This window comes from Tenrec ecaudatus, chromosome 10 (genome assembly GCF_050624435.1).
Source record: "Tenrec ecaudatus isolate mTenEca1 chromosome 10, mTenEca1.hap1, whole genome shotgun sequence".
In the NCBI taxonomy this organism is placed as follows: domain Eukaryota; kingdom Metazoa; phylum Chordata; class Mammalia; order Afrosoricida; family Tenrecidae; genus Tenrec; species Tenrec ecaudatus.
The window spans coordinates 88,171,744-88,197,699 of NC_134539.1; the positions used below are offsets into that span (position 1 = coordinate 88,171,744).

Sequence of the window (25,956 nt, forward strand, 5' to 3'; positions counted from 1 at the left end):
GGACACCACAGTCCTCACCAGCTCTCCTTCCTGTTCCGAGAATGGTCAGAGGGTAGTACGGAGGTTGGCTGTGGGAACCATACCCCTGGGACACCCTGAGGACCAGGACTGGGTAGCAGAGTCCTGGCTGGTGTTAGGAGGTCAGGACCCTGAACCTGCCCAGGCCTGGAGCTGCTTTGTAATATGGGGCAAGCCTGGGCCTCTTCAGTTAGACAAGGGGTTGGGCCCCTAGTCCTAGTCCCTGCAGTTCCTCATGTCTGTGGTTGGGTGGGTGGTGCAGACTCCGAGAAGGCAGAGATTTATCTGGGCCTCTCCTCAGGTCACCCAAACCTGCTTGTCGGCAGTAAGAACAGCAGGGGATGATTGGAGAACCCCTGCCCTGGGGTGAATTTGAGGTGGTGTCTTGGCCCTTCCCTGGGCTGTGTATCTCTGGCCTAGATGGGGCCCAGTGGCCCAGAAAGTGGGAGGCATTTGGCTCTTTCGGTTCAGTGACAGCCCTCCCCCTCCCATAGCTAACGAGGTTGCCAGAAGGGGCCTGTGGGACAGGTACCATTGCAGGCATGAGAAGCTGAACGAGGATGGGGGGAAGCAGCTTCAGGTCAGCCTGGATGTCGAAGACTGAGCCTTGCCACTGCATGCACCCCTCAGACCCTGTTCAGGCCCCCAAGCCAGGCATGGGGAGGGGCTGGGGGACAAGAGGGTCAGGAGAATCACAAAGGCACACATCTTTGGCTCTGTGACAATTTGTGGTGTGAATACTTCTCTCCCTCCAGACCTGCCTGCAGGCCTACTGCATGGCAGGGACTGCACTGAGCCAGCAACTCCACTGACAAAAGCCCTGCCCGCAGGGATACTGTGGCCACACGAGTCACATGGTCCTTCTGTGAGCAGGGATTTGTGGCTATCGCAGGCCAAGACAGGTGGTGCCGAAGACACACGTGGCCCTGTGATAAAGAGAAGGATGTTCCAGAGTTGTGCTGTGGGGCCCTAGGTCACTGCCCTTCTTTGGTCCTCAGGGTTGCCTCCAGCCCCATACCCTCTGCGAGGAATCCAGCCAGCTCGGCCTGCTCTCTCCTAGAGCTCTTCACCCTCCCCACCAGGGCCCTCAAGACATCTGTTGGCAACAACTTTGACTCTGGAACACCCGAGGCATGCCCCAGGTGGTGCTGGGAGCCTCAGCCCCCTCCTGCCACTGCCTCAGCTCTTTTGCTGGGAGCCTGGAGGAGACTAGTTCCTAGTCTGCTTCTCCTTTCATGTGCACCAGTTGCCATGGTGTCACCTACAACTCACGGGGGCCCTGTGTGTGCCAGGGGGCGGCTGTCCGCCCTGGATTTTCAGTGACTGGTTGATTGGAAGCAGATCACCAAGATGCCTCTGATGGACTCGAACCTCAGACCTCCCAGTTAGCAGGGGAGCCCATTGACTGCCCCACCAGGGACTCGCCTGCTGTCTCCAGAGACATCCATGTGCTCATTGGCTCCACTGATAATTTCCCGAACACCCTTTAATTGCTGGGCCCTGCGTTTCACATTGAAGGGGCCCTGGAAGTGTCGTGGATTATAGGCTGGGCTGCTCACTGCAAAGTTGGCCATCCAAAATCACCAGCTGCTTCTCCGGGAAAAGATGAGGCTTTCTTCTTCCATAAAGATAGACAGTCTCAGAAAGCCAGAGGGGCGGTTTTATTCTGCCGTACAGGATCTCTGTGAGTCTAAATCGACTCTGCATTTTGTTTGGTTTTTAGGGCTACACATTAGGTCCCTAGGTTCAGACCAGGGACTCTCCTGCCCCTTCCAGAACCATCATGAAAGGCTGTACCTTCACAATGTTTGTGGAGGGGGCAGGGGACAAAACCAAACCATTCACCACTGCCTAATCCATGTGCTACTGCCTTCCCATGGGTATTGTTCTCCCATTTCCTGGAAGGCTGTGGTCCTCCAGCAACCTTCTGCCCCCCCCTACACACACACACACACACACACACACAGCTGGGCCTTCCTTCTCAGCTATGGACCTGCTGCCTGCTGGGCCTGCCGGGACTAGAGGCCAGGACCTACTCCAGTTCTCGACAGGAGGGAGGGGATGCAGCGTCTGAAGCGGGTGGTGGGTTCGAGTCCTGGCCTGGTCTTGTGGTGGTCAGCTGTGTGCCCGGTGCACAAGTGCTGACCCTGCTCTGAGTCGGGCTGCGTCATCTGCAAAATAGGGAGGCCATCTTTGTCTGGCCAGGCAGCAGGCCTCAAGGTCGGGAGGGAAAGAGTCTCCTAAGCTGTAAGGCATTGGAGAGCAGACAGTTGACCTGGGCAGCCGAGAGCCCGAAGCTGTGCCCCATGGGAGGATCCTGGCCTGGCTTAGTCACCCCTCCATTCCGGATTCCATTTGCCTGTATGGCTTTGGGTTCATGTCTCAAGAGACACCCTGTCTCATTTTCTCTTACTTTGCACCAGCTACGTTATGCATTAGGAGCCCCGGTGCTGTAGTGATTACACATTGGGCTGCTAACCACAAAGTCAGCAGTTCAAGACCACCAGCTACTGCTTGAGAGGAAGACAAGGCTTCCTGCTTAAAGGGTTTTAGGCTTGGAAGCCCATAGGAGTGGTTTTACCCTATCCTGTAAGGTCTCTGTGAGTCAGAATTGACTCGATGGCAGTGAGTTTGGTTTGGTTTGGTTCACTTCATGCTATCCCTTGGCTCTTCAGTAGGCCTCAGTCTGATTGCAGCAGGAGAAAGACGAGGCTTTCTCTTACCTTACAGATTTAGTCTCAGAAACCCACAGAGTCGGCCTGGACTCAGCCGCAGTTGGTTTGGTTTCTTGGTTTTGTCTCTGAGACCTTGAGACATTCACACCCGACTTCCCAGCTCTGTGCTTATTTGTAAACTGGGCGTCCCAGTAGTGTGTGCCCACTAACTCCTGGGCACCTACAAGAGGCCTGGAAGCCCAGGCTGCTCCCAGTGCTGCTGTTGAATTAACAAGCCTCTCCTGGACTGAGACCCAGGCTTCAGGCCCTGTGTGTGGGCCTGGGGTGAGTCACCAGCACCAGCAGGCCAGTCCCCCCTGCCCACTCTCCTTCACCTCCAAAGATCTCTTCTTGGGTCCTGGGCTGCCCCACTCTCCACGGCATCCAGCTCAAGGGCCCCTCCAGATCCTTGGGGAATCCTTGTGCTCTCTCGTTGACCCTCTGGGGAGGAGGCTGCCGTCTGAGGGCTTCTGCTTATACTAATGAGCTGCCTGAATGCCTAATGGCTGGAGCGAGCGTCCGGCTCAGACCGCAGTAATTACCTGGAAGACGGCGCCAGCAGCGAGGGGAGGGCGACAGGTGGGGCTGTACCCTCAGAGCATCGCGCCGCCCACCCCGCAGCCCAGTCCCGCATAGTCCTGAGCAGGTGGGGAGAGGCTGGCGGGGCAGAGTAATTCAATTAATTTATCGCCCAGCCTTGGCGGAGACAGGACCTGTCGGCGGCCTCCGTCGCCATTCAGCTGTGCTATTCGGCCAGGGGACCCGACCTGCTGCGCGCCTGCCGCCACCGGTGCCCTGCGACCGTGCCAAGTGCCCCGCAGCCGCCGGCTTTCAGGTGCTGGAGCGTCTGTGGCCCCGCATTTATGGCCCATCGGGATCAGCGGCTGCAGTGACTCGGGTTGTGCCACATGAACACGAGCGGTCTGATGGTGGTTCTGATGTGTTCCCAAGAACCAGATGCGCTCTCGGAGGCACCCCACCCCACATGCTCTTCTGTGCTCCTCCCTTGCTGTCCCCCACACCTCCCCTCCACAGTTTTCTGCTCAGCTTCCCTGAGATCCATGCCTGCACCCCCAAGATGAGGATGGGGCCGCCCAGGGCGGAGGATTTCTGGGTGGCGTCTCTCCATTACCCCACCAGAGCTGAGAGTTCCTTAGGCCCCATTATCTGACTCCACAGCTCCCCACTTGCCCTTGGAAATAAATAACCAGGGGTGGGGGTAGGGATGGAGTGGAGTGACTGCAGTCTTCTGCCCTGCCAGAGGCCCTAGGAGGCGGGGACTGAAGGGGGGGTGGGCAGGACAGAAACCTCCAAGAAGCTTTGAGGCCCAATGGTGTTCTCAAAGCACAGGTGCCTCCCCACCCCCACCCACTGTCACCAACCCTGGGATCTGCATCTCCTTCCCTGCCCCTCTCTGCTCCTCCCCGCACTCTTGACTCAGAGGAAAAGAGGGACAGTAAGAGAGCCTGTGATCCTCTTTTCTGCCCCTCCTCGGGTCCTCCACTCCCCGCTAGCCTGCACCGATGTCCTTCCTTTGTGCTGTCATGGAGCCAGACCTGAAAGTAGACCCCCACCTGGAACCTGGGAAGGCAGTGCCCAGGGAAGGCAGTGCTGGGGGACCCCAAGGACAGCTGCCTAGGGATCTTCCCTCCAAGGGCTCCAGTTGGGGGTAGGGTAGGGGGGGTCCTGGAAAGGGACACCGTGCCAAAGTCCAGCAGGATTTTGAGGAAGCGGTGCGAGAACAAGTTAGAAAAGAAGGTCCGGAGGGGTGTCTGAGCCCAGCCTGGGAGGAGGAACACACCAGGCCGTCAGAGGCGCTGGGAACGGGCATTCTGTGGAAGGACTCACTGGGCGAAGCATGCTTGCGTTTTCTTGAGGGTAATGAGGTATGAGCTGGAGAAGTGGGCCCAGGTTTCCCTGCTGCTCTACAGCCTGCAGGGTCCCTACGGCCAGGGCAGGGCTCGTCTCAGGACAAGGCCCCCACCCACACTACAGATGCGTTCTGAGGGCTGAGAGATGTCCCTGGGTGAACTCCGTGGCAGTGGACCTGCAAGGTGGGCCTCCTCTGGTTTGCTGGGGTCCCAGCACGCCTGGCCTTCAGCCAGAACTCGGCACGCCTCCCCCGCCCTCCCAGATGTCCTTGCAGACAAAATGGAGGTGACCGGGCAGGCTGCCAGGGGCGTCAGGTGGCATCACAGCCAGGCAGACCGTTCCCCCCCTGACTAATGAGGTGAGGGAAGTCTGGAGGGAGAGGTCTCCCCTGCCCTGCTGTGGGGTTCTGCCCTCGCCGTGGCCAGGGCTAGGAGTGAGACCCACCTGGGTGCACACACCTGTGGGTCAGATTGGTGTACTTGGCTCCCAAAGGGGTGGATTCAGTACTGCCTCCCTTGCAGCTGGAGACACTGAGGCTAAGGGGCAGAGGTAGCATGTCCAAATCATGCTCAGGCAGGGTTTGGACCCAGTCTGGACTACTTTGGTGCCTGGTTGATAATTGGGTGTCTGTCTGCTCTGCAGTGGGCACTCAGAGAAAAAGGCCAAGCCTTTTCAATGCCATCTCCCTCATGGGGGCCAACTTGCCGCTTTGTGTGAGTCAACCCAACCAGCCCATCGCCATGGAGACCATTCAGACTCACAGGGACCCTGTAGGACAGAGCAGCGCTGCCCCTGCGGGGTTCTGAGACAGGAAACCTCATCTTCCTCCTGTGGAAGCTGCTGGTGGCTTTGAACTGCTGGCTTTGTGATTAGCAGCCCAACGTGCAACTGCTGTGCCGCCAGGGCGCCCCTTGTGTGTGGCAGGTGCTCAGTAAATGTTTGGGCCCAGCTGACTGGGGCCTGAGTGACTCCTAGTGCTACTAGTGTGGAAGGGCTCTGACGCTCTCCTCCCTCTTGCTCACCCCCAGCCTCGAGTCAGGCCCCTTCAGAAGCAGGGTTTCCAGGCAGGGAGTGGGCTCAGCGGAGGTTGGGAGCCGGGGTCACTGCCTGGGCCATGGGAAAAGGGCTAGGCTGCTTTCCGGCCACCCCTTGGGGCATGGCACTTTTGGGAGGAGCCACTTCCCCATGACTTTTCAAGGATGAAGGCCTGACTCTTGACAACGATGTTAAATCATGGTCTGGGGCTCAGGTGAGAGGTTGGGTGTCCTGGGCAAAAGAAATAGGTCAGTAACATGACAGGAATGACCAGAATGGCACAGCATTTATTCGGCCCTACTATGTGCCAGTTAAAAAACAAACCCAGAAAAACCAAGCCCACTGCTATGGAGTCGACTCCAACACCCTTTAGGGTGCAGTAGATCTGCTCCCAAGGGCTTCTGATACTTAAACCTTTGTGGGTGCAAGGCGGCTTCCTCTGTCTCCTGCAGAGCAGGGTTTGAAGGGCCGACCTTGCAGTTGGCAGCAAGTGCTTAAAGCCCACGGCTCCTCGGTGTCATGTGTAGGGTGGATGATCCGTGATCCTGATCACAACCCCGTATTACAAATGGGGAAACTGAGGTACAGAGAGGTTAAGGCAGCGGTTCTCAACCTGTGGGTTGCAACCCCTTTGGGGTTCGAACAACCCTTTCACAGGGGCCGCCCAATTCATAACAGTAGCAAAATGGCAGTTATGAAGTAGCAACGAAAATAATTTTATGGTTGGAGGGGTCATGACATGAGGAACTGTATCGAAGGGTAGCCGCATTAGGAAGGTTGAGAACCACTGGATTAAGGTCATAGAGGTGGCCCAGGATCAGACTCCCACTTCACCAACAGCCTTGTCTCTTTGCCCATCCCCCTTCTCATGGAGACCCCCACCCCTGCCGCCGGGTGACTTCCTGGGCAACCCCTAGGCCTTGTTTTCAGAAGTTCCAGGGTAGACTCTGGCCCCCAGTCTTATCAGAGCATGGCCCAGGTGGCCGGGGTCACAGGCTCCTTTTTGCCACAGACAGGACCCATCCACAACGGACAGTTGTGTTGCTTTCCTGCGTGCTGGGACTGGGCAGTGCTGTGACACCCAGGCTCCTGAGCCTGAGGCTGCCCCAGAGTACTGGTACAGCAGCTGGGGATAGGGAAATAAAGTCTCAGTATGTCACAGTGGGTCTTGGCCCCGTCATTGCATCCTCAAGGCCTTGGTTTGCCCCTTGGTAAAATGTGGGCCTGGCCCAATCACCTCCCTGTCCCCAGTGTTTGAGAAGTCATCATCCTGGGACGAGGATGTGGCAGTGCCCGGAGGCTGTTCTCTAAGGGTGGTCAGGTTGGCCACTCCTTGTCCACTCAGGGCAGGCCTTGACTGCCAGCCAGCTATGGCAGAGAGCCTGGGTCAGTGGGCCTAGGCTGGAATCATTCAACTGTGTTACCTTGGTGGGTCCTTCTACTGTCTGGGCATCGTCTGGAAAGCAGGGTACCCATCAGCCTGGCCTCAGTAACCCATCGTTACTGTGTTGAGTAAAACACCTGTATCGAGTTCTTAGGCCAGCAGTTACTAAGCAACTGATCTGTTATTTGCATTTTTCGTTGATATTATGGGAGGTGTCAGAGCCGTTGGCCAAAATATCTAGCCGTCCACCCAGCCCACTCCCCAGCCCACGCAGAACTCCTGTATGTCTGGTGGTTAGGTGGGACCATGTGATCGGTTCTGGCCAGTGATGGGTGACTAGTTGTTGTGGTGAGATCCCCCCAAACCTTCTCCCTTTGCCAGAGGGTAGGGGCCCTCTTTCCCCCTTCGTGGATGGAAAAGAGTGAGCCAGAAATAAAATCTTGCTCGAGGCCCCGGAGATTTGGGGGTTTTGTTATAGCAACAGGAATTAGTCTATCCTGATACATCATGATTAAGGATTAAGGGGATCACCAACACAGCCTGGCCCCCGTTCCCTGGGGTGGGGAGGGGTGGGTGGTCAACAGAAGAGCACAGATGATGTGTTCCCAAATAGAACTGGGTGGCTAACAGCTTCCTAGAATTATCCAGGCCCATGCACTCACCTTCTCACTAGCTTCTTGCCCCGTCTGTCATGCAGCGAGTGCTTTTCCCAAGCACCCATTTCTTAAGCCCCACCCGGTGGCCCAAAGTGTTCATGCGTTCAACCTCGAACCCCAAGGGTGGACGTTCAGGTCTTCTCCGAGACCCTTTGGAGGGCAGGCTGGACGGCCTTCTCCTGACAGAGCAGCCGTTGAGCAGCCTGGGGAGCACAGCTCCACTGTGACCCACGTGCTGTGAGTCAGCGTTGACAATGTCCGTGGCCGTGATCTCTGATTGAAGGGAGCCCCCCGGCCAGCAGGGGCTACGGGTCTCACTGCAGAGGAGGCCCAGGGCCCTGAGGACAAGGGCTGCCCCTGCTCTGGGAATCAGGGCCATCTGTGGGTTGAGGGGATGCTGGTAATGCTGGGGTTAGGGGGGTAGGTAAGGGTGATGTCAGATATACAGAGTGGGCAGGGGGAGGGGGTGGTCTCACTTGAGAAAAAAAAAAGCCTGCAGGTGACAAGAGACACTGGGCAGTTGGGATGGGGCCAAGTAATGGTGGCCAGGCTGCAAGGGGATTTGGCCTTTGGTCCAGGGATCATGGAACACCCAGTGTGCTGGGCTGAGAGATGAGAACAGTGCATCTGTGTCTGGCAGAAGGTCAGGCCAAGGATCCAGGTGGCAAGTTCTGGGCAGGGACCTGAGTGGAAGAGCAGGGACAGACAGGCCAGCTGGCTAGTTAAACAGTGGGCTACGTGGGCGTGCCCACACAGTGATGGGGAAATGGTGGCCTAGTGGTTATGCACGGGGCTGCTAACCACAAGGTCGGCCTTTCGAAACCACCAGCTGCTCGTGGGGAAAAGTGAGGCTCTCTACTGCTGTGAAGAGTGAGTGCCAATCTCAGACCCACCGGGGTAGCTCCATCCTGTCCTATAGGGTTGCTATGAGCCGGCATCCACTCTAGAGCAGGGAGTGAAGAATGAAGGTGTGTGGGGCTGCGTGGGCCAGTGTGCTGGCTGTGGAGGGACAGTGGGGACCATGCTCCCAACTATCACCATTGATCTGGGTGTGGGCTGCAGCCAGCAGGGGAGGGGACAGCACACATTGGTTCCTGTCCCAACCCCAGGGGACAAAAGAACTGGCACTCTCTCGGAAAGACTTCACAATAGTATATGCTCACCTGTCTTGTGTCACGGGCGTTTTCTGAAGATTTGTGCATTGAGCCCATGGCGGTGCCGGGGAGGCATCAGTGAGAGACACACTGTGCCCCTACCCTGGTGGCATTTCTGTGCCTGTGGGAGCCAGGCAGTAAGCAACGGCCACGCTAAGGGAATGGCTGACCGATCGTATCTCACGAGGATGGAGATGGGGGCGCTCAGGAACTGGGTGGAGGGATGTTTGCATTTTGAAATAGAAAAGTCCGGATACTCGTGCAAAGGCCTGAGGAGGCCACATGTGTGCCTTGCGGAAGTCTAGGTGGAAACCCAGTCCAGGCAGGGGGACCAGCACATGCAAAGGTCCTGAGGAGTGAAGGTGCTGGTCACATTTGTGTGACAAGAACAACAGGGAGGCCAGCATGGCCCGAACACACTGAATGAGGGGAGCGGGGCCAGGAAGAGGATGTACCATTGGAGGGGAGAGGAGAGGGGTGCCCCGGACAAACTCAGACCTAGCATGCCAGGAGCGGGTGGTCTCGTGTGGACCAGACAGCTGGCAGCAGGACAGGACTTGAGGCCTGGGGCCCTGGAGAGAGGCTGCCTCCGAGCAGGCTGGCAGATTGCAGCTGGGTGGGCCATCGGCCCGTAGGCCCCAGCTCCCAAGAATTGGACCACACGTTTTTCGGCTCTCCACCCCAGCCATCCTTGCCCCTCTTTCCTCCCTCTGCCTTCCCCACAGGAGTTCAGCCTGCGGGGGCTTGGGGTGACAGCGGGGGGGGGGTGTCATGTAAGGAGCCCCTTAGGAACTCCAAGGAGCTGCTGGCTCAGCAGGCCCTTTGTAGGAGCAGCCCAGTGCTCACTGCCCAGGAGATGAGCAAGCCCCTGGCTTCTTGGTCCTTGCAGGGCTCATCTTGGCCATTCTTGGGGGTGACATGGGGGATCCCGGTCATGGGACCCTGAGAACTTAGGTGCATCACAGGGCTACATCTGGAAAGTGGCTCCCGGTGGCTCAGTGGCTGCCCTGTTTTGAGATTCAAGGACTCATGTGCCCCACCTTCCCCGCCTCACAGGGCCCAAGCACAGTGCCGGCCTTAAGGTCTGAGACCAGGCCTGTCATTGGCGAGAACCCAGCCTCTCTCTGCTCAGTTGCGTAAGCTCCTGTGGAAACACCAGAATCTTCTAGCTTCATCTTGACCGAGGTCCCTGCTGCTTGGGCACACCAAACCCAGCACACTGCCACCAAGCAGATGTCGACTCACAGGGACCCTGGGCACCAGGGAGTGCTCACTTGTGAGTAGGTCTGTCTGCTTTAGACTCTACACTCGGGGAGACTGAGACCCAGCCGCCGGGCATCAAGTCTGCCCAGCAGAGCGTCGGAGCTCACTCTCCTGATTCCCGGAGCTTCCCAGGGGTCCTCGCTGTAGCCAACAGTCCCAGTTGACGGAGGGCCCAGTGTGTGCCTGGTGCCTTGCCAAGGTTCCGGGAAGGACGGTGATGGAGCCCGAAAACAGAGCCTGTGGCCATGCAGCTCGGCCAGGGCCAGCGTCTGGGGGAAGGCAGAGCTGCGGGGTGGGGAACCACGGCTCGGAGTCCAGTGGAGACTGCTGAACGATGTGTATAGATGTCTAGGGCAGGCCTCTCTCCCCATCCGGGCCTCTGTCTCCAGGTGCCTAGCACACCATCCTTCTCACCATTCTCTCCAGAGGCCCTGCCCACCCCCCACCCACCAAACCCCCCTGTTTCCGCCCTCTCCACTCTGGTTACTACTGTGGCTGCCGGTGTGTCTGTAAGCTGACCCTCTCTGGGGCTGCCCCAACATGCCCCTCACAGTGGGTGTTTGCAGTTCCAGCCTGGAGCAGCCAGGTCTCCTTCCTGCCCAGCCCACAGGGGGCCCCCAAGCCCCTGACCACACCCCGGTGGGTCCCATCCCCTCCCTGGGGGCATGGGCTGGTGTAGACCTGGCTTGAACTGAGTCTCCAATGCCCCCACAGAGAACAGCCCCATGCTGGCCTTGTGTGGGTGTGTGGTGTTTGCGTGCACATGGGTCCATGGGGGACACCTGAAAGAGCAGCCTTTCTCCTGGAACCAGAGAGAGAAAGAGAGAGCTCTGGGGAGGGCAGTCCCACGACTTGATGCTTCAGGAAAAAATCCCGCCTGCCACATGCACACACATGCACACATGCACACAGTGTTTACAGACGCACAGCCCTGGATGCCAACCCAGACACATCTGCACAGACGCACTCACCCCCAAGACCCACATCCACAGGATGTGCAGAACTCCCAGGGCCCGTTGCCTGCCCCTCTGCTCCTCCTTGGCCTCAGTTTCCCCAGCTCCTTCTTAGGGTACCCAAGGGAGCTCTCTTCAGGCCCAGAGAGAGTGAGGTCACACAACAAGTCCACAGGACAGACTGCACAGGCTCTCCCCCCAGAGCTCTGCTGGAAGCCCTTTTGTGCTGGGGGTGGGTGGGTGGGGGTGTGGAGGGGGCAGGCAGGAGGGAGGAGGCAGGGCTGGCTCTGTTTCCACACCTCCCTCCTCCCCTCCCCTGTTCCTCCTCCTCCTCCCCTCCTCCTCCTCTCCAGCACAGGGGTTTGTTTAGAGAATGACTCACAGGAATGCAGCAAAATGCTGATGGATGGGAAGGCAGGGCCGCAGTGCCTGGGATCTCTCCTCTCTCTGGGGGAAGGGAGGTGGAGCCCCTCCTTGGGTGTAGGTAGGGAGGCTGAGGCCCAAAGGGGGACCTCAGACTCTGCCTGGCTAGGGAGCCCCCTCCCCCACACCCATGCATGCACTTGGGCACACGCTGACATACACACGTGTACAGGCGCATGCACACACGCACCCTGGCCTGCCCTCCTGCCACAGCAGCACGTTTGGGAGCAGCTGCCAGTCCTTGCTGGACCTCTCTGCCTAGGACAGAGCTTTCCTGGGGGCTCTATCTCGGTGCCCTGCTGTGCCTGGTATACAGTAGGTGATGTGCAAATGCTCTTTGCTGCCCTGGGAGCCAGCTTAGTGGAGACCCTGTTTCCTTAGCCAGTTTTCATTCAGTCCTTTAACAAGGTTTCCGGAAGGCCTACCGCATACTGCATGCTGGGTCCCTCTCGTCTGAAGGAAGCTGAGACAGCTATGGTCGGGGGTGGGGGTGAGCCGCTCAGCTGAGCCTTAAGGTGCAGCAGCATGCCTCTAGAAGACAGGAGGGTGGAAGTGGGAACAGCAGAGGGGTAGTGGTGGCAGCAGGGGGCATGTGGTGTGGTGTGGTGCACAACTTGAAAGAGTGAGCCCGGGGAAGGCAGGAGCAATTGAAAGGAGTGGGGCAAAATGGGGTCACTCAAGTGCCAGCACCTCTGAGTCCTCAGTCAGTGCCCCTTGACACCCCTCCTTACCCCGCAGTGGACACAGGGTGAGGAAGGATGTGGGACCTCCATCCTGGGTGTCTGCCTCTGAGGGGGGGCATTCCAAAGGTCCTCGCAGCTAGACTGCGCCTGCAGTAGACTGCTGACTTGGGGCTGGGGGTGGGGGGATTGCGATACTCCCAGGCCTGGCCTCTCAGGGCCGGCTGATGGTGGTCACACACGAGTGTGTAGCCCCAGATGGCGAGATCTGTGTGTTTAAGAGAAGACTGAATCCAGATTTTTCCATGAACTCTCTTGCTTTTAAAATGCCAGCTCAGTGAGCACCAACAGGCACAGCGTGGCTTAAAGTGTATGGGGCCACCTGGCCACAGGCGGAGGACTCTCCCTTTAGAGCATCTGCTCAGTGGGATGCTGGGCCTTTGGAGCTCAAGTGGGGGACCTCATCTATCCCTTCACCATTGTTCACTTTACTGGAAATGGCCCAGCCATTCGCTGAGCTGCATTCTGTGCTAGGTGCCACAGTTTCTCAAGGAGCAACATGGCGTGCTGGGGAGCGGGGGCCCTCCTGGTAGGGGTGGGAACAGTGTATAGACAGGCAGACAGCTATATCAGGGGACAGGTGTTCCGAAGGACAAAGAAAACAGGATCAGAGAGTCGTGGAGGGGGCTGGCATATCTGGCAGATGGAGCAGCCAGTGCAAAGGCCCTGAGGCAGGGGACACACACACACACTACCACCATCACCACCCCACCCCACCCCTCTGAGATCGGTGTGGAGAACAGGAAGGGACCCGTATGGCTCGTGCCGAGGCTGTGGAGGGTGAAGTGGGGAGCGGGAGGAGAGGAGCAGAGGCCGATGTTCAGGGCCTTGTAGGCCAAGAACTAAGCCTGGTGTTGATTTTGTGCAAGGTGGACGTCATGGAGGATTCTGAAGGGGTGTGTGTGTGCGCTGACATATACTTTCCCGGGCTCCCTTTGGCTGCTTTTGGGGCTGAGGGGGGCATGGAGGCCAGGAGGCTTCTGCATTGGTCTGGGGGTGATAGGGTAAACCAGGGTACAAACCGGCCATGGTGTGCAAACATTGACATGACACGGTTGTAAGGATTTGGTAGCAATGTGGGAACGGTGACATAGCCGTGTCAGATACAAAAGGCCACACACATCGTGTGACTCCATTGCTTTGAAATGTCTAGAGCTGGCAAATTCATCAAGACAGAAAGCAGATTCCTGGGGGCCGGGGGGGCTGACTGCTCACAGTTGCTGGGGCTTTTGGGGGTATGTGTGTGCGCATGTGGCGGTGGGGTGGGGGGAGCTGATAAAATGCTCTGAATTGACACAGTAGTGAAGGTTGCCCACTAAAAACCTCTGAATCATGCACGTTAAAGGGTAGATTCCTACACACACACGCACACACGCCCAGCCTTGCTCATGGATGCACATAAAGTGTCAGTCAGTCATTGTCGCTTGGTGAGGGAACCTCTGCAGGTTTCTTTCCTTCTACTTGGGCATACTTTCTAAGTTTCCTGTGACCTCGGAGGGACAAGGGGTTTGTTTGAGGGGCTCAACCCCTTGCTCTGGATCCCTGAGGTCGGTCTGACACCCTCCATTAGAAACACACACACACACACACACACACACACACACACACATACACGCACGAACACAGCTTGAGCATGTGGCTGAGAGCAGAACACAACTCGCTCTCTGTCCCCAGCGCTGTTACTGGGCCTTGGGCAAGTCCTCGGGTCCGAGCTGCCAGCAGGTCCCTTACAGGTTACCCTGCCCTCTGCTATCTGGTGGCAAGCCGCCTCCCAGACACCGTGGAGTTGCTGCCTGCGCGCCTTCCCCACCACCTCCCGAGGAGGCTCGCTTCTATTTCTGGGAGCGCTGCCTGTTTGCAAACTCTTCCTTATATGGAGGTGGAATCTGTCTTCCTGTTGCTTCTGCCCTTCCTTAGCTCCCTCTCTGAGCCTCAGTTTCTGGGTCTGCTCATGGGGTTCCTCAGCCCCTCCCCAGCTCCCTCACCTACAAGGGCAAAGCCCAGGGCACACACCCAGGGTTGTTTGGGGGAGGGGGGGACAGGGAGGACGAGCTGCACAGTCGAGTGGGGTCTCCAAATGGAACCCCCAGACCGCCTGTGTTAATGTGGATGCTGATATTCGCTGCAGCGGTTGAAAGCTCCGTCTTTTCCATAGTCCATGGAAGGCGATCACCATCACAGGCGAGCTATGGCCCCCGCGGTGACTCCACCTCTGTCCATCCTCCACGCCACCCTCACAGTAGCTCCTGGAATTCTCCCCGCGTGAAAGGAGCACGCCCTGAGGGCAGGACACCCAACGGGAAGCAGCTGGGACAGGGACGGGGGGGGGGCGGGGGGCAAGGATGATAAAGGCAACAGGGAAAGAAAGAAGGACTGGGCAGGCGGGCTGAGCCAGACCCCCCCGCAGTGCACGGCAGCAGTCCTGGTCCTGTCTGCTTCTGGCTGCGGGGGTGGGGGGGTCACCTCGCGTCTCTATGCTCAGTTTAGGGAGCAAGACCACAGGATGCCCATCTGTTTCTTTGGGTGGTCGAGGTCAGAGCAGTGGCCCCCCGTGTGACAGGGTAGAATTGCCCTGAGAGGTTTTCCAGGCTGCAGTGGTCGTGGGAGCGTTTCACCAGGCCTTCCTCCCACTGGAGACCCCTGAGTAGTGGGACCCTCCGGCCCTTGGGTCAGCAGCTAACTGTTGTACCCCTGTGGGAAGGCTGTCTCTCCAACCCTCCCACATTACACGCCCCCCCACCCCAGCCCCCGGAAGGTGAACAGGAGCAGGCTAGGGCGCAGAGGGAGTGCCTGCGTGGCGCAGAGGCAGCGGGGATACTGTGTGGTATGGTTTGGGGGGCGTGCAGAGGGGAGACTGGGGCCTTCTCTTTTACAAAATAATTCTCCTGGAGGTCCACGGCCAGCATCCGGAGATGGGCACTCCAGTCTCCTCGTGGAAGGCCTTCCAGAGCCTCGGTGGGTGCTTACCAAGGGTGGAGGTCTGGGAGGGCTTGTGAGATGGCCCTGGAAGTGTCCGTGAGACGCTGTGGACTCTTGGCAGAGCCCCTTGCCTCCTGAGACCTAATCTGGGAAGATGGACTGCATGGTCCTGAAAAGTCCTTCCAACTGGGCGGTCTTCAGACTGGGAACCCCCATCTTTGGAAGTATTTGAACCCGATCCTTCCTTGGGGTGGTTGTGTGGGGTCCCAGCTTTCTGGAGCATAAATGAGGCACGGTCGTGAGGCTTTCAGTGGGCTTGTCCCACCCTTAGGACTAATCACTTTACTTTTCGTGGAAGGGTATGGTCAGAGGACTCGTGGACAAGGGAACCCCATTGTTCAGGCCCACTCCTTACACACACACACACACACACACACACACACACACACAGAAGTGGCTGGACTGGAGTCAGGCTGAATGAAGGCACAGCTTCAAGAGATGCTTATGGGATGGGTAGTAACTCTGACTCACCCAGGAGACCCCTAGACCTGGGCTTGGATCTTGGCTCCCACACACTAGGCCGAGAGGCCTCGTGCCTCTTTTACTCGCTGAAGCTCAGTTTCCACATCCCTAAAATGGACCAGGAACATCTAGTCACAGAATCGGATTCCCTGGGAAAGCCTTGGAAGAGTTGGTCTCCAGGGGCCCACAGTGGATGAGCGATGAAGCCACACTTGTAGGAAGCGCGTGGAGTCATCTTACTGACCCTCTTCCTCCTCTTTCCCTTCTTCCTCTTTTTATAATACTCTCACGTGGTAGAATATAGGAGCTCTGCCCTACGGAGCATCTGTCCAGCAGACCCTCCAAAAGCTGGTTCTGATCTCCTTTCGTCCCTTCTAGTAGGACTCGGGCACCTCCGGGAGGGGGCGCCTTCACTGTGGGAGCTGGCCACTCGCGGGGTTCCTAGAAGCTGAGCCCTGCCTCCAGGCCACTGGCACCAGCCCCTGAACCATGCATTCATGGGCCTCTGGTTTGTTTGTTTGTTTTGATGGGGGGGGGGGGCTCATACAACTCTTATCACAATCCATCCATCCATTGTGTCAAGCACATTTGTACATTTGTTATCATTCTCAACACGTTTGCGTTTGAGCCTCTCTTGCTAGTGTCGCTGGACCCTGCTCTGGGTCCTCCTTGGTCACCACTGCAGCCCCAAAGTTGGCATGTGGGGTTTCAGGTTTCTTCCTTCCCCCATGGCTCCTGTGGAAATGTGTTCATGGAATTACCACCCTGCTGCGCCGCAGCCAGCATCAGGGCTCAGGCTCAGGCTAAGACTAGGGTCAGAGGTCAATTCATAGCAGGATCCAGATGGAAGTCCTTGGCGAGGGGCTGTGGCTGGGGTCAGAAGTCCATTTATGATGGAGGATGAGGCTAGTCTCTGACTGGGTTAGGAGAGGGTCACACTGTGGCTGAAGTCAGGGGTCAGTTGGTGACTAGGGTCAATGGTCAAAATGTGGCTGTGGCTGGAACATGTGTGGAGCAGAGGATGTCTGCATCCGTCTGCAGAGTCCCGGATAACTCCGAGGCAGGAGAGCAGGCGAGTCCCCAGTGGTGGCCACTGGACAAATGGACAGTAGGTAGCTGCAGTGTTGTATGGATGCAGTGGTGGCTGTTGTAGCCCCTCTGGGCACCATCTGGGTACAATGCAGGCTTGATTCTCATGGCCGTAACCAGAAATCCTAGCCAGGCCCAGTGCCAGGATTGAGCGCTTGCCCCAAGGAGGAGTGAAGGTGCATGAGGCTAGAGCAAGGGCAGCTTCTCTAGCACCAGGTGAGAGGAGTCCCCCACCCTCCGCCTTCTGGCTCTTTTTTTCTTCTTGCACTCTGCCCTCTCTCCTGCCTCTTCCTTCCCTGTCTTCTTCTCTCATCCCACTGGCCCTCTGCTTTCTCTCCCAGGCCCTCTTGTCCCCATTCACATCCCCAGCCTCTCTCCCCAACTTGAGCCCTTCCTATAGCCGCTACCCTCGAGTTCCAGGGTCTGGCTGCTTCCAAGGTCAGCATCTTCTAGTTCGCTGAGACACCAGTGCTGAGAGAAGACAGGGCATACCACTGAGGTGGGGGCTCTATGCTGCACTGGGGAGACCCAGCGGAACCCAGGGGTGAGGGGTAAGGCTCCTCTTTGTGGAACCCCCCCCCCATGTACAGGTAGTTTAAAGAAGGGCCATGGACATAGACTCAGCTCTGGAGTTTGAGGTGGAACTGGCCTCATCCGGGGCCTCCCACAGTCCAGTAAGGAATGATGGGTAGACAGACAGATGGCAGAGAAAGCCACACAGCAGAAGAGATCAAAGGTCATTCAGATCAAGGGCATTGGTGGGTGTAGGCTCCAGTGCCCAGCCATGGAAGAGAGGGAGGTGGGCCCCTCCCCTGTCACAAGTCCAAGCGTTTTGAACAGAATCTCAATAAGGGGATTCCTGACTTTCCTCCAGTCTTGATTGCTGGTCCCCTGGAGTAGCAAGTAGGGAGGATCGGGGAAAACAATCCACTTGACAATGTCCTGGACATCCAGGGACCTGGGGGACGTGGAAATGTATAGCGAAATGGCTACCACTACTAGCTATCACATCAAGGCCTTTACTCTGTAAGGCGAACCTTGCTCTAGTGCACGAGGTATTGCCCCGGCCCCTCCGGAAACGCGGGGACAGGCAGGCGCGTGGGTTCTCAGACTTACCCCACCTGCGAGGACAAGGCTTTTGTCTGTGGCACACGGTGGCTGCCTGTAAACACCTAGAAAATGAAGGTGCTGAATGAAGCCGCTCCGTTGGTCCAAGAGACAAACCAGAAGCCGTGGGCAATAAGCATAGCAGACAGTCTCTGCTCAGTCAGTCACTAAACCAGCGGCTCCTCAGCTCCAGGTCCACCCAGTGGTGCCTGGGAAGAAAGGCCCCGTGATCCACATCCCAAAGATCACAGCCACAGAAACTCACGCGTGTCACTGTGCAGTAGAAATGACTCCATGACAACGGGCTTGGAGTGTGTGTGTGTGTGTGTGTATGTGCTGATATCTTCTGACCTAGACTGATATTCTTTCTCTAAGGGGGACATTGAGACTCAGGATGAGAGACTTGGGCAGTCCCCCGGCCCCTGCCCCCCTCAGCAATCCTGAACAAGGCAAAAAAAGCACCCAGCATATCCGCTAAAAATGGTGCCTCTTCAGCAGCTTTCTGAGGCAACAGGCTAGCCTAGAAGTCCTATTAGATAACAGAGGGGGGCATGGAGGCCGAGGTGCACTCTGTCCCTCCTGGCAGCTCCTTCCTTCCCCACTGGTCAGCCCTCTTTTGCCTTTGTCCACAACTGACTCATCAGCTGACCTGGAGCCTGCTCAGCCTCTCCACGGGCCTGCCCTGCTGAGACCCGCCAGGACCTCTGCTAACCTGCTTGCCACCTGGCAGGGCAGTTCTGGATCTAAGATCCCATCCTTGTTTTGCTCAGAACCCTACAAAGAGGCATCATCTTACTGTGTAGAAGCCCAAAGCTTGACACTGGTGTACAGTGCCCTGGTCCCCTCCCTTCCCCTCCGGCCACACTTTGCCCCTTGGGAATGGTGTGCCTGAGAACCCTTGCACATGCTGTTCCTCTGCCTGGACAACTTTCGCTATCTGCATGGATCCTTCCCTTGGTCCTTTTGGGTCATTTTTTCCCTCAAATGTCCCCTTCTCAGGCACAACTTCCCTGGTGCGCCAATGTAAAATCACAACCCTTTGCCAGGTACCCCCCCCCCTGCCGCCCAGTGCCTTTATCTGTTAGGTGATAGCACTGCTCCCCACTGCTTATTGCTACATGCAGCCGCCCCAGCTAGAATGGCAGCTCTAGTGCACACCCTGCTCGGAACCCCCAACACTTTAGAGAAGTGCATAGTGCATAGTAGGTGCTCTGTAATTATTTGCCTAGCTGGGGGTGGGGGTGGAGAGAGCAGGTGCTTCTGCACACTCAAGTTGAAAGACGATGGTCAAGGCAATTCTCTGGACCTCAGGGATCCCGACTCTGATAGGGGAAGGGTGACCGACCAGGGGAACAGATTTGAGATCTCTGCCCTACTGCTCAATAAATATGTATCAAACCCTGGCCCGCTTCTGTCCCCAGCCTTGGCACTCTGCCTGCTTCCTGGAGAACCATGGCATCCCAGCCTAGGAGTACCTGGGAGCTACCAGACCAGGGGATGACCTTGACTGTGATTTTCAAGTCTCAGTGGCAACTGTAGTCTAGTGGGTGTTCACACCTCTTCTTTACTGCCCTTTGTGCCCACCTGAGTAGCCCCTGGCTAACCTTGTCCCTGGAGCCCTCTCCTGCCTTCAGTGCCTCCCTTTGATCCCCAGCTTTCCTCCCTCGACTTCCTCCTCATCCATCTCTCATTTAGTCGTTTAATCCTGGAATGGCATTTTGCAAGAGGGTCTCCAGGTCTTGGCTTTGCTGAGTACAGCCATAACTTGCCCAGGAAGCCCCAAACAACCCCACAGGGCTCTCCTGCGAGTCAAGCTGGGGGGTGAGGGGGGTTAGGACTCACTTGGTGGGGGGAGGGCACAGCCAGCTGCAACATTCCTGATGGAATGTCTACTGTGAGCTAGGCACTATTGCTGCAACCCCTCGCCCCACTGGACTCCTGACAGTAGGTCCAAGCATAGGTTTGTGGGCCATGCAGCCTTCTGTGTAACGATGCCACTTAATCCATTTGACAAATGTATATTTATGAGCACCTACTATGTGCCAGGAAACCCTCTGTTGAAATGTATGGGGCCAGCTGGTTTTGCTGAGATGATCTTGCTGTGTGTGTTGTCCAAGGAATAACAGAGGCCCGGGAACAGCGGCCCACGACCACCCCATTTTACGAGAGCCCACTTCTCCCTGGAACCTGTGAACAGCTCTCCCAGGTGACTTCTAACAGGGCAGGTGACCTGTCATGCAAATCATGATGCTCTCTCTCCATCCTGTCCATGTTTCTTTAAGGGGCTACTGGTTCAGAGGAAAATTCTCTGGGCTGGGCCAGTTTGATCAGGGGACAATTTGGACCAGTCTCACTCATTTACTCATTCATTGACTCAGAAAACACTGAGTATTTACTGTGTGTCAGGCACCATTTGAAGCATTATCAGTGAGCAAATGATCAGAAATACATGGATTGTGTATTTAAAGGTGGGAGAGAGCCTTCCAGGCAGAAGGGTTCCTCAGGGCAAAGACCCTAGGTAGGGCAGGAGTGTACCTGGTGAATTCAAAGAGCACTAAGTGTACAACATGGCTGGGCGGCAGTGAGGAAGGGAGGGAGGGCAGGCTGGTGGACCACGAGGTTGGGAGTACTGACTGTACAGGCTGTCCCACCTTATGGTATGGTGAGAACTGTCTGTCTTCTTCTGACCATTTAGAAAGCACAGGAACAAGTATGTCCCTGCCCTCCAGGGCAATGGCCACATACTGCCACCTTCACATTCACACTAGAGTTTGGCCCTGTGGGCAGCTGCGTGGCGGAGGTGGCTATGTCAGAAATGTGACAGGCTGGTCTGAGGCTGAGGGTAAGGATCAAGAGTCATGTAACCAGGATTAAGGGGTTACTTAAGGGCTGCCTGGTGGTCTCCAGCCTTGATGACCACACAATGGGCTTTTCTGGGATCACTCAACAGTCTGGACTGAGTGACCCTGGTCCCAGGTCAGATATTGAAGATAGAGACTGAGGGGTTTGCTCTATTTCAAAGGCAGGGAGACCTGAGCCTAGAGAAGGGGGTTGTTGCCAGGGACCTGCTGGGTAGGAGGGGGTCCTACTGCATCCTTACCAGGTAAGTCTGTAGCCATGAGAAGGTTTCTTTCTAGGGCCTCAGAGCCCTGCTTTCCTGCCTTTGGAAGCGGTGGAAGGTTGTCTGGGCAGTCTTTGCTCCCAAGCCCGACTGTCAAAATGCCCATTCCCAGGCAAGGGACACAGTAGGTGTGAGGCTCTGGGCATTTGGTTCCGTTTGGGCTTAGAGACCTAGAATTGTGTGGGGGAGAGGGGGGGGGTTATTTTGAAGTTTTCCTGTTGACATATTGGAGGACCTGGGGGTCTCTGCCCTCCCCCAAACTACAGGTGGCAGAGGTGAAGTGACATTATTCTAGAGTTCTGGAAGTATGGTGACCCACCCTCTGTGGAGCCCCTATGGCCCCAGGCCTCTGTAGGGGCCAGGCAGGCACAGGCAGGGGGCACCCCCACCACAACCACCCTTTACTGAAGTATCTGATGTATGGCCGCTTTAGCAGGGGCAGGCGAGAGGGAGGGAGGGTGGCTGTGGAGCAGCAAAACCCAAGTGTGGAAGAGGTCCTGGGGCGCGCTGCTCCCCTCCAGTCAGAACAGATGGGAGGGGGCTTAGGAAGAAATGGAGGTAGGTCCATGGAGAGGCAGAAAGACTGAGGGGAGTCTCGTCTTAGTCATTCCAGGGCGCACGGCATCACCTCGTGCGGATACTAGATGGAAAGACTGGATGGATGGGTGGGTGGGTGGATAAAGAGACGGATGTAGGAATGAATGGTTGGCTGCGTGGGCAGCAAGGCGGCCTGCAAGGCCAGCCAGTGGAGTGCTCAATCACAACCGCCGCCCCCTCCAACCCCCCCACCGCCCAGCACAGACACCCCCAAGCCCCACCCGGAGCACTCAGTTCCGTGGACACTGGGGCTCTGGACCGGGTTCCGGAAATAGGGAGAGGAGGGGCCGCAGGGCTGTAAGCCCTGGCTTTAGTCCTCCACCGGCGTGGAGACAACCTGAGGTACGGCCGGGCAGCAAGCTCACCCCCCCTCCCCGCCCCCTCCCCCCTCCCCACCCCCGCTCTTTGTCTGGGTCAGATCATCAGCTGCCTCTGGGTCAGCACCAGCCATGCACTGTGGGAGCGTCTCAGTTGCTCCCAGTATCTGAATCTCAGCCCCTCGCCACCCTGTAGGCTCCTTCCTCCGTCAGGCAGGGTCCCCTAACCCAGAGCCTCTAGGACCGCGGGGCCCGCAAATGCCAAGCTCTCCAGGGCTGCGTCTTCGGTGCGGCGAGGTGGGCAGGGAGGATGGAGGCTCCCCTCCCCTCGCCTCCGCCCTCCCCTTCGCCACTCCACGTCCACGTAGCGCCCCGACCCCAGCGCCGCCTGTTCGCACCTTAATCGGCTCTTGTGCTGCGGCGCGATCCCGGATGGATGCCACGCGGACCCACTCCCCCGCCCCCCGCCCGCAGGCCTCATACCCGCCCGCAGAACACAGCCCCACCGCTCGCACAGGCGCAGTGACCCTCAACACGCAGCCCTACACCACCGCAATCTCACGGAGCAACACGACCGCACAGACACACGGCGCCCCTAGGACTCCCACAGCCCCACGAAAGCACAGCCCCCACACGCACCGAACCACCCCGCACGCGCGGATATGCAACCCCTTGGGGCGCAACCCGCACAATCGCACCCACGCAGAAGCCTTCTCTCTGTAAACAATCGCCCACAGACACCATCCTACGCTGGCACCGCATCATTTCAGTCTTACCCAGACCCCAAACACGTCCCCCAGCTCGTCCCTGGGCTCCCAAAGGTGGGGACACTCCGACGTAAGCACAACCCAGAAAGCTACACTGCATGAATGCCTACACTGACCCAGGCGCTCTGCAAGGACCACCCCCACGAACCAGGGCGCGGAAGTCCCTGGGAAAAGATTAAAGCGGTCCTTCCTCCCACCCTAACCCTGATATGAGCGCGCGTGCGCGTGCACACACAGGCGCGCGCGTGCGCACGCACACACGCGCGCACTCACACCACCGGTCCTACAGTACTCTGAGCATCCCAGCCTGTGACCTCGGCCCCGCGGGGAGAAGAGCAGGAGCGTCCCCCTGCGCCCCCTCCTCCCCGCCTGGCGAACCCCGCCACTCCTCCCCGCTGCCGCCCCTCCTTCCTCTGCTCCCCCTCCCCCGTGTCTGGGGCGCGGGCTAAACGCAGTCAAGCCCCCTCGCCGCGCGCCCCTTCTTGCGCGCGCGCCCCGCGCCCGCATCGCGCTGGCCGAGTGGCTGCGGCCACTGGCCGTCTCTAATTAGCGCCTGTCCCCCAGCAGCTCAGTGTAATGACCCCTAAGGGTGCTCGCAGGGGCGGCTGAGGAGGGAACGCGGGGTGCGAGGCGCGGCGTGCGCGGGAACGGGAGGGAGAAAGGAGCGAGCCCAGGCCGCCGCGAGCGGCGGGCGGCAGAGAAAGGAAGCGCGCCGCGAGCGCTCACCTTTTTCTCTCCCAAGGACCTCGTCTGGTCGTCTCGTTCGGGAAGAGGCGAGCGAGCGAGAGGACGCGCAGGGAGTCCGGAGAGACCCGGCCGGAGACGCGAGACGCGAGCCGCGAGACCCAGGAGCAGCCCGCAGGTATTGTTGGCGGCGGGGGCTTTGTGTCTTCGGGGGTCTCCCGGCCCCTGCCCCGCTGAGACCTGCGCCCACCGGGCCGTCTGTACGGTCGGGCACCAGTGCGCAGCGGCTCGGTCAGAGCTGGAGTTGTTGATTGCTCCTGCTTGGAGGGGGGAGGGTGTTCTAATCCGGTGGAGGAAATGCATCTCAGGAGAAGAAATTTCTTTTATTATTATTTTTTTAGATCGCAGTTTGGTTGTGTTGGGGGAAACCCGCCCCCCATATTCTTTTTCTACAGTGCCAAGGTGAGAGGTCTTGGCCATAGCTGTACGGTTACCGGCATGGTGTTGAGATGGCGGAGCTGGGGCCACGGAGGGGGGAAGTGAGGGGTGCCTGGGGAAGGAGACTTTTGCTCAAGTTCTTCGGCTGCCCGGGAGCTGGTCGCGCCTTGGAGAGCCAGTCTGCGCACCCTGTGCTGGCTCGGACAGTGGGTGGGAAACTTCCCGGGAGCGCAGCCTCCCAGGGGACTCGGAGCCGCCGCCGATGCCTGGGGTGGGGGGTGGGGGGCTTCCTTCGGTGCCTTTACCCACCTCCTCGCTGCCCGCAGCGCTTAAGGTCGCGCTTCCCCCACCCCCGCCTTCCTCCCTCCACCAGCCCCTTCCGGATTTGGACCAGCTGGAGGAATCGCTGCAAACACTTCCCCCGAGACCCCTTCCCGTGCCCCGTCTGAGCCTGCCAGGAGCACGCCCCCGCCTTTCGTGCTCTGTGGGGTCATGTTGAAAATGAAATCTCACGCCTTTGCCATCTTGTGGGGGACGGTCGTCACTTGGTGTTTCTGGGCTACTGATCCCCAGCTGGGGAGGGGGAGGGGACTTAGAGAGGGAGGGGCTTGTTTGGGTGAGAGATATTGACGTTGGTTGGCACCCAGGCTGAGAGAGGTGCACTCGAGGAGGTTAGAGGCCTAGGTTCCCAGGTTCTAGCCCCTGGGGGCTTGGTGATTGTCTAATGACTTCTGGCACGTCTAGGGCCCTCTCGCCTTAGCCCCCTTCCTCAAGCAGAGTCCCCCCCCCTGCTGGACAATGCGGACTGTAAGAGGCGATCCCTAGGGTAAAGTGTGTGTGTGTGTGTGTGTGTGTGTGTGTAAGTGTTTGTCTCCTGTCATCCACAGCTGGCTGCTCCTGTGACCCTGAGATCCAGGCCCTCCCCCTAGGGGCTGGGAGAGGGGAGAAAAAGATGAAGAGAGGGGGGACTAGCAGTGGGAACTTATCTGCGCCCCCCTGGAGGCCATGGGAAGGGAGTGCTGGTGAAGAGAATTTCTTGGAATTGCTGTCCCAGGGGTGGGGGTGGGGGGATGGGAGGGGGCGTCAACTGGAAAGAGGAAGGCCATTAGGTTAGAGCTACCTCACATTCAAAGACCCACATCTTTTTGCTCCTTTGGGGGTGGGTTATTAATGGGGCCCGCCTCCAAGGGTACAAGTAGTGGGCTCTGAAAATCTGCTTGTGTTCCCCAGAAAGCAGCCAGGGTGGAAAAGAGGCGCTCCTGTAGGGTAAGATAAGCAGGAGGCCAGACCCCACGCTGGCCACCAGGCAGGATTGGGAGGGGGGTGGGGTAGAGAAGATACCTTCTTGACACCTTTTGGTAGAGAGGGAGTGCTTCCCCCTCCCCAGATTGTTCTGTCACTTGGACTAGGAATGGAAAGAGTTAACCTTCCCCCAGGATATTCTCTCTCTCTCTCTCTCTCTCACACACACACACACACACAAACACACAGCAGGGACAGGCTGATGGACCTGCTAACAGCTGACATCCAGTGACAGGAGCAGGCAGAGTTTCCGCCTCTACATCAGGCAGGACCTGCCCAGTATTGTCCAGAGTCCTTGGGGAAAGTGGCCTTGGGTCCTGGAGGCTACCTGGCACTGACAGGGATGTTCCCCCAGGACTGGGGTGGGGCCCCCAGTGGAGAGTGCCTTCCTCCCTGCCTGCCCTGTGGGCCCCCAGGACAGCCAGAGTCCCTGGGTGTAATTTGTGTGGCTGATTTCCCCTTCTCAGACCCTGCAGGCGAGTGGCCCCTGTGCATGGAGGAGGGCTGGGCACAGAGTGGGCACAAAGCTTTGGCAGTACGAACATAAGAGTGAATGAATCCATCATGAATGAATAAATAAATGAATGAAAGGACAGCATTTCTCAATTGGAGGCATTTTGAAGACCTTTTTGATAGATAGATATTAAAATATGGTTCATAGGAAACCTAATAAGTGGAGAAAATCCGTGAAAGGGGTTCCTGGCCATCTTCACAGGCTGTGACGATGTAATCATTTTCATGTGGTTCTTCCTGGTTGTCGTTGAATTGGTTGTTGGTTCATTTTTTTTTTAACAGACTGTTCTCATGCTGTGCATTCAGACGGACAACGATTGCTTTCTTCACTGACAGGAGCCTTTTCCTGTTGTTCTGTACCGGTTGCT

General features: G+C 57.8%; 1 protein-coding gene across 3 annotated transcripts in view; it reads left to right on the plus strand.

The window, feature by feature from the left end:
* RAI1 (retinoic acid induced 1) overlaps positions 1-25,956 on the plus strand; it is a 131,017-nt gene that overhangs the window by 16,607 nt on the left and 88,454 nt on the right. Inside the window, exon 2 of one of the 3 annotated variants that reach the window (XM_075560952.1) lies at positions 23,394-23,513. The exons of 1 other annotated variant lie outside the window; for it this stretch is intronic. The gene's annotated coding sequence lies outside the window, so the exon portion shown is untranslated. Of the gene's footprint in view, positions 1-22,935; positions 23,514-25,956 lie in introns of those variants that run through there. One more of the 3 variants, XM_075560953.1, reaches the window with a different exon arrangement.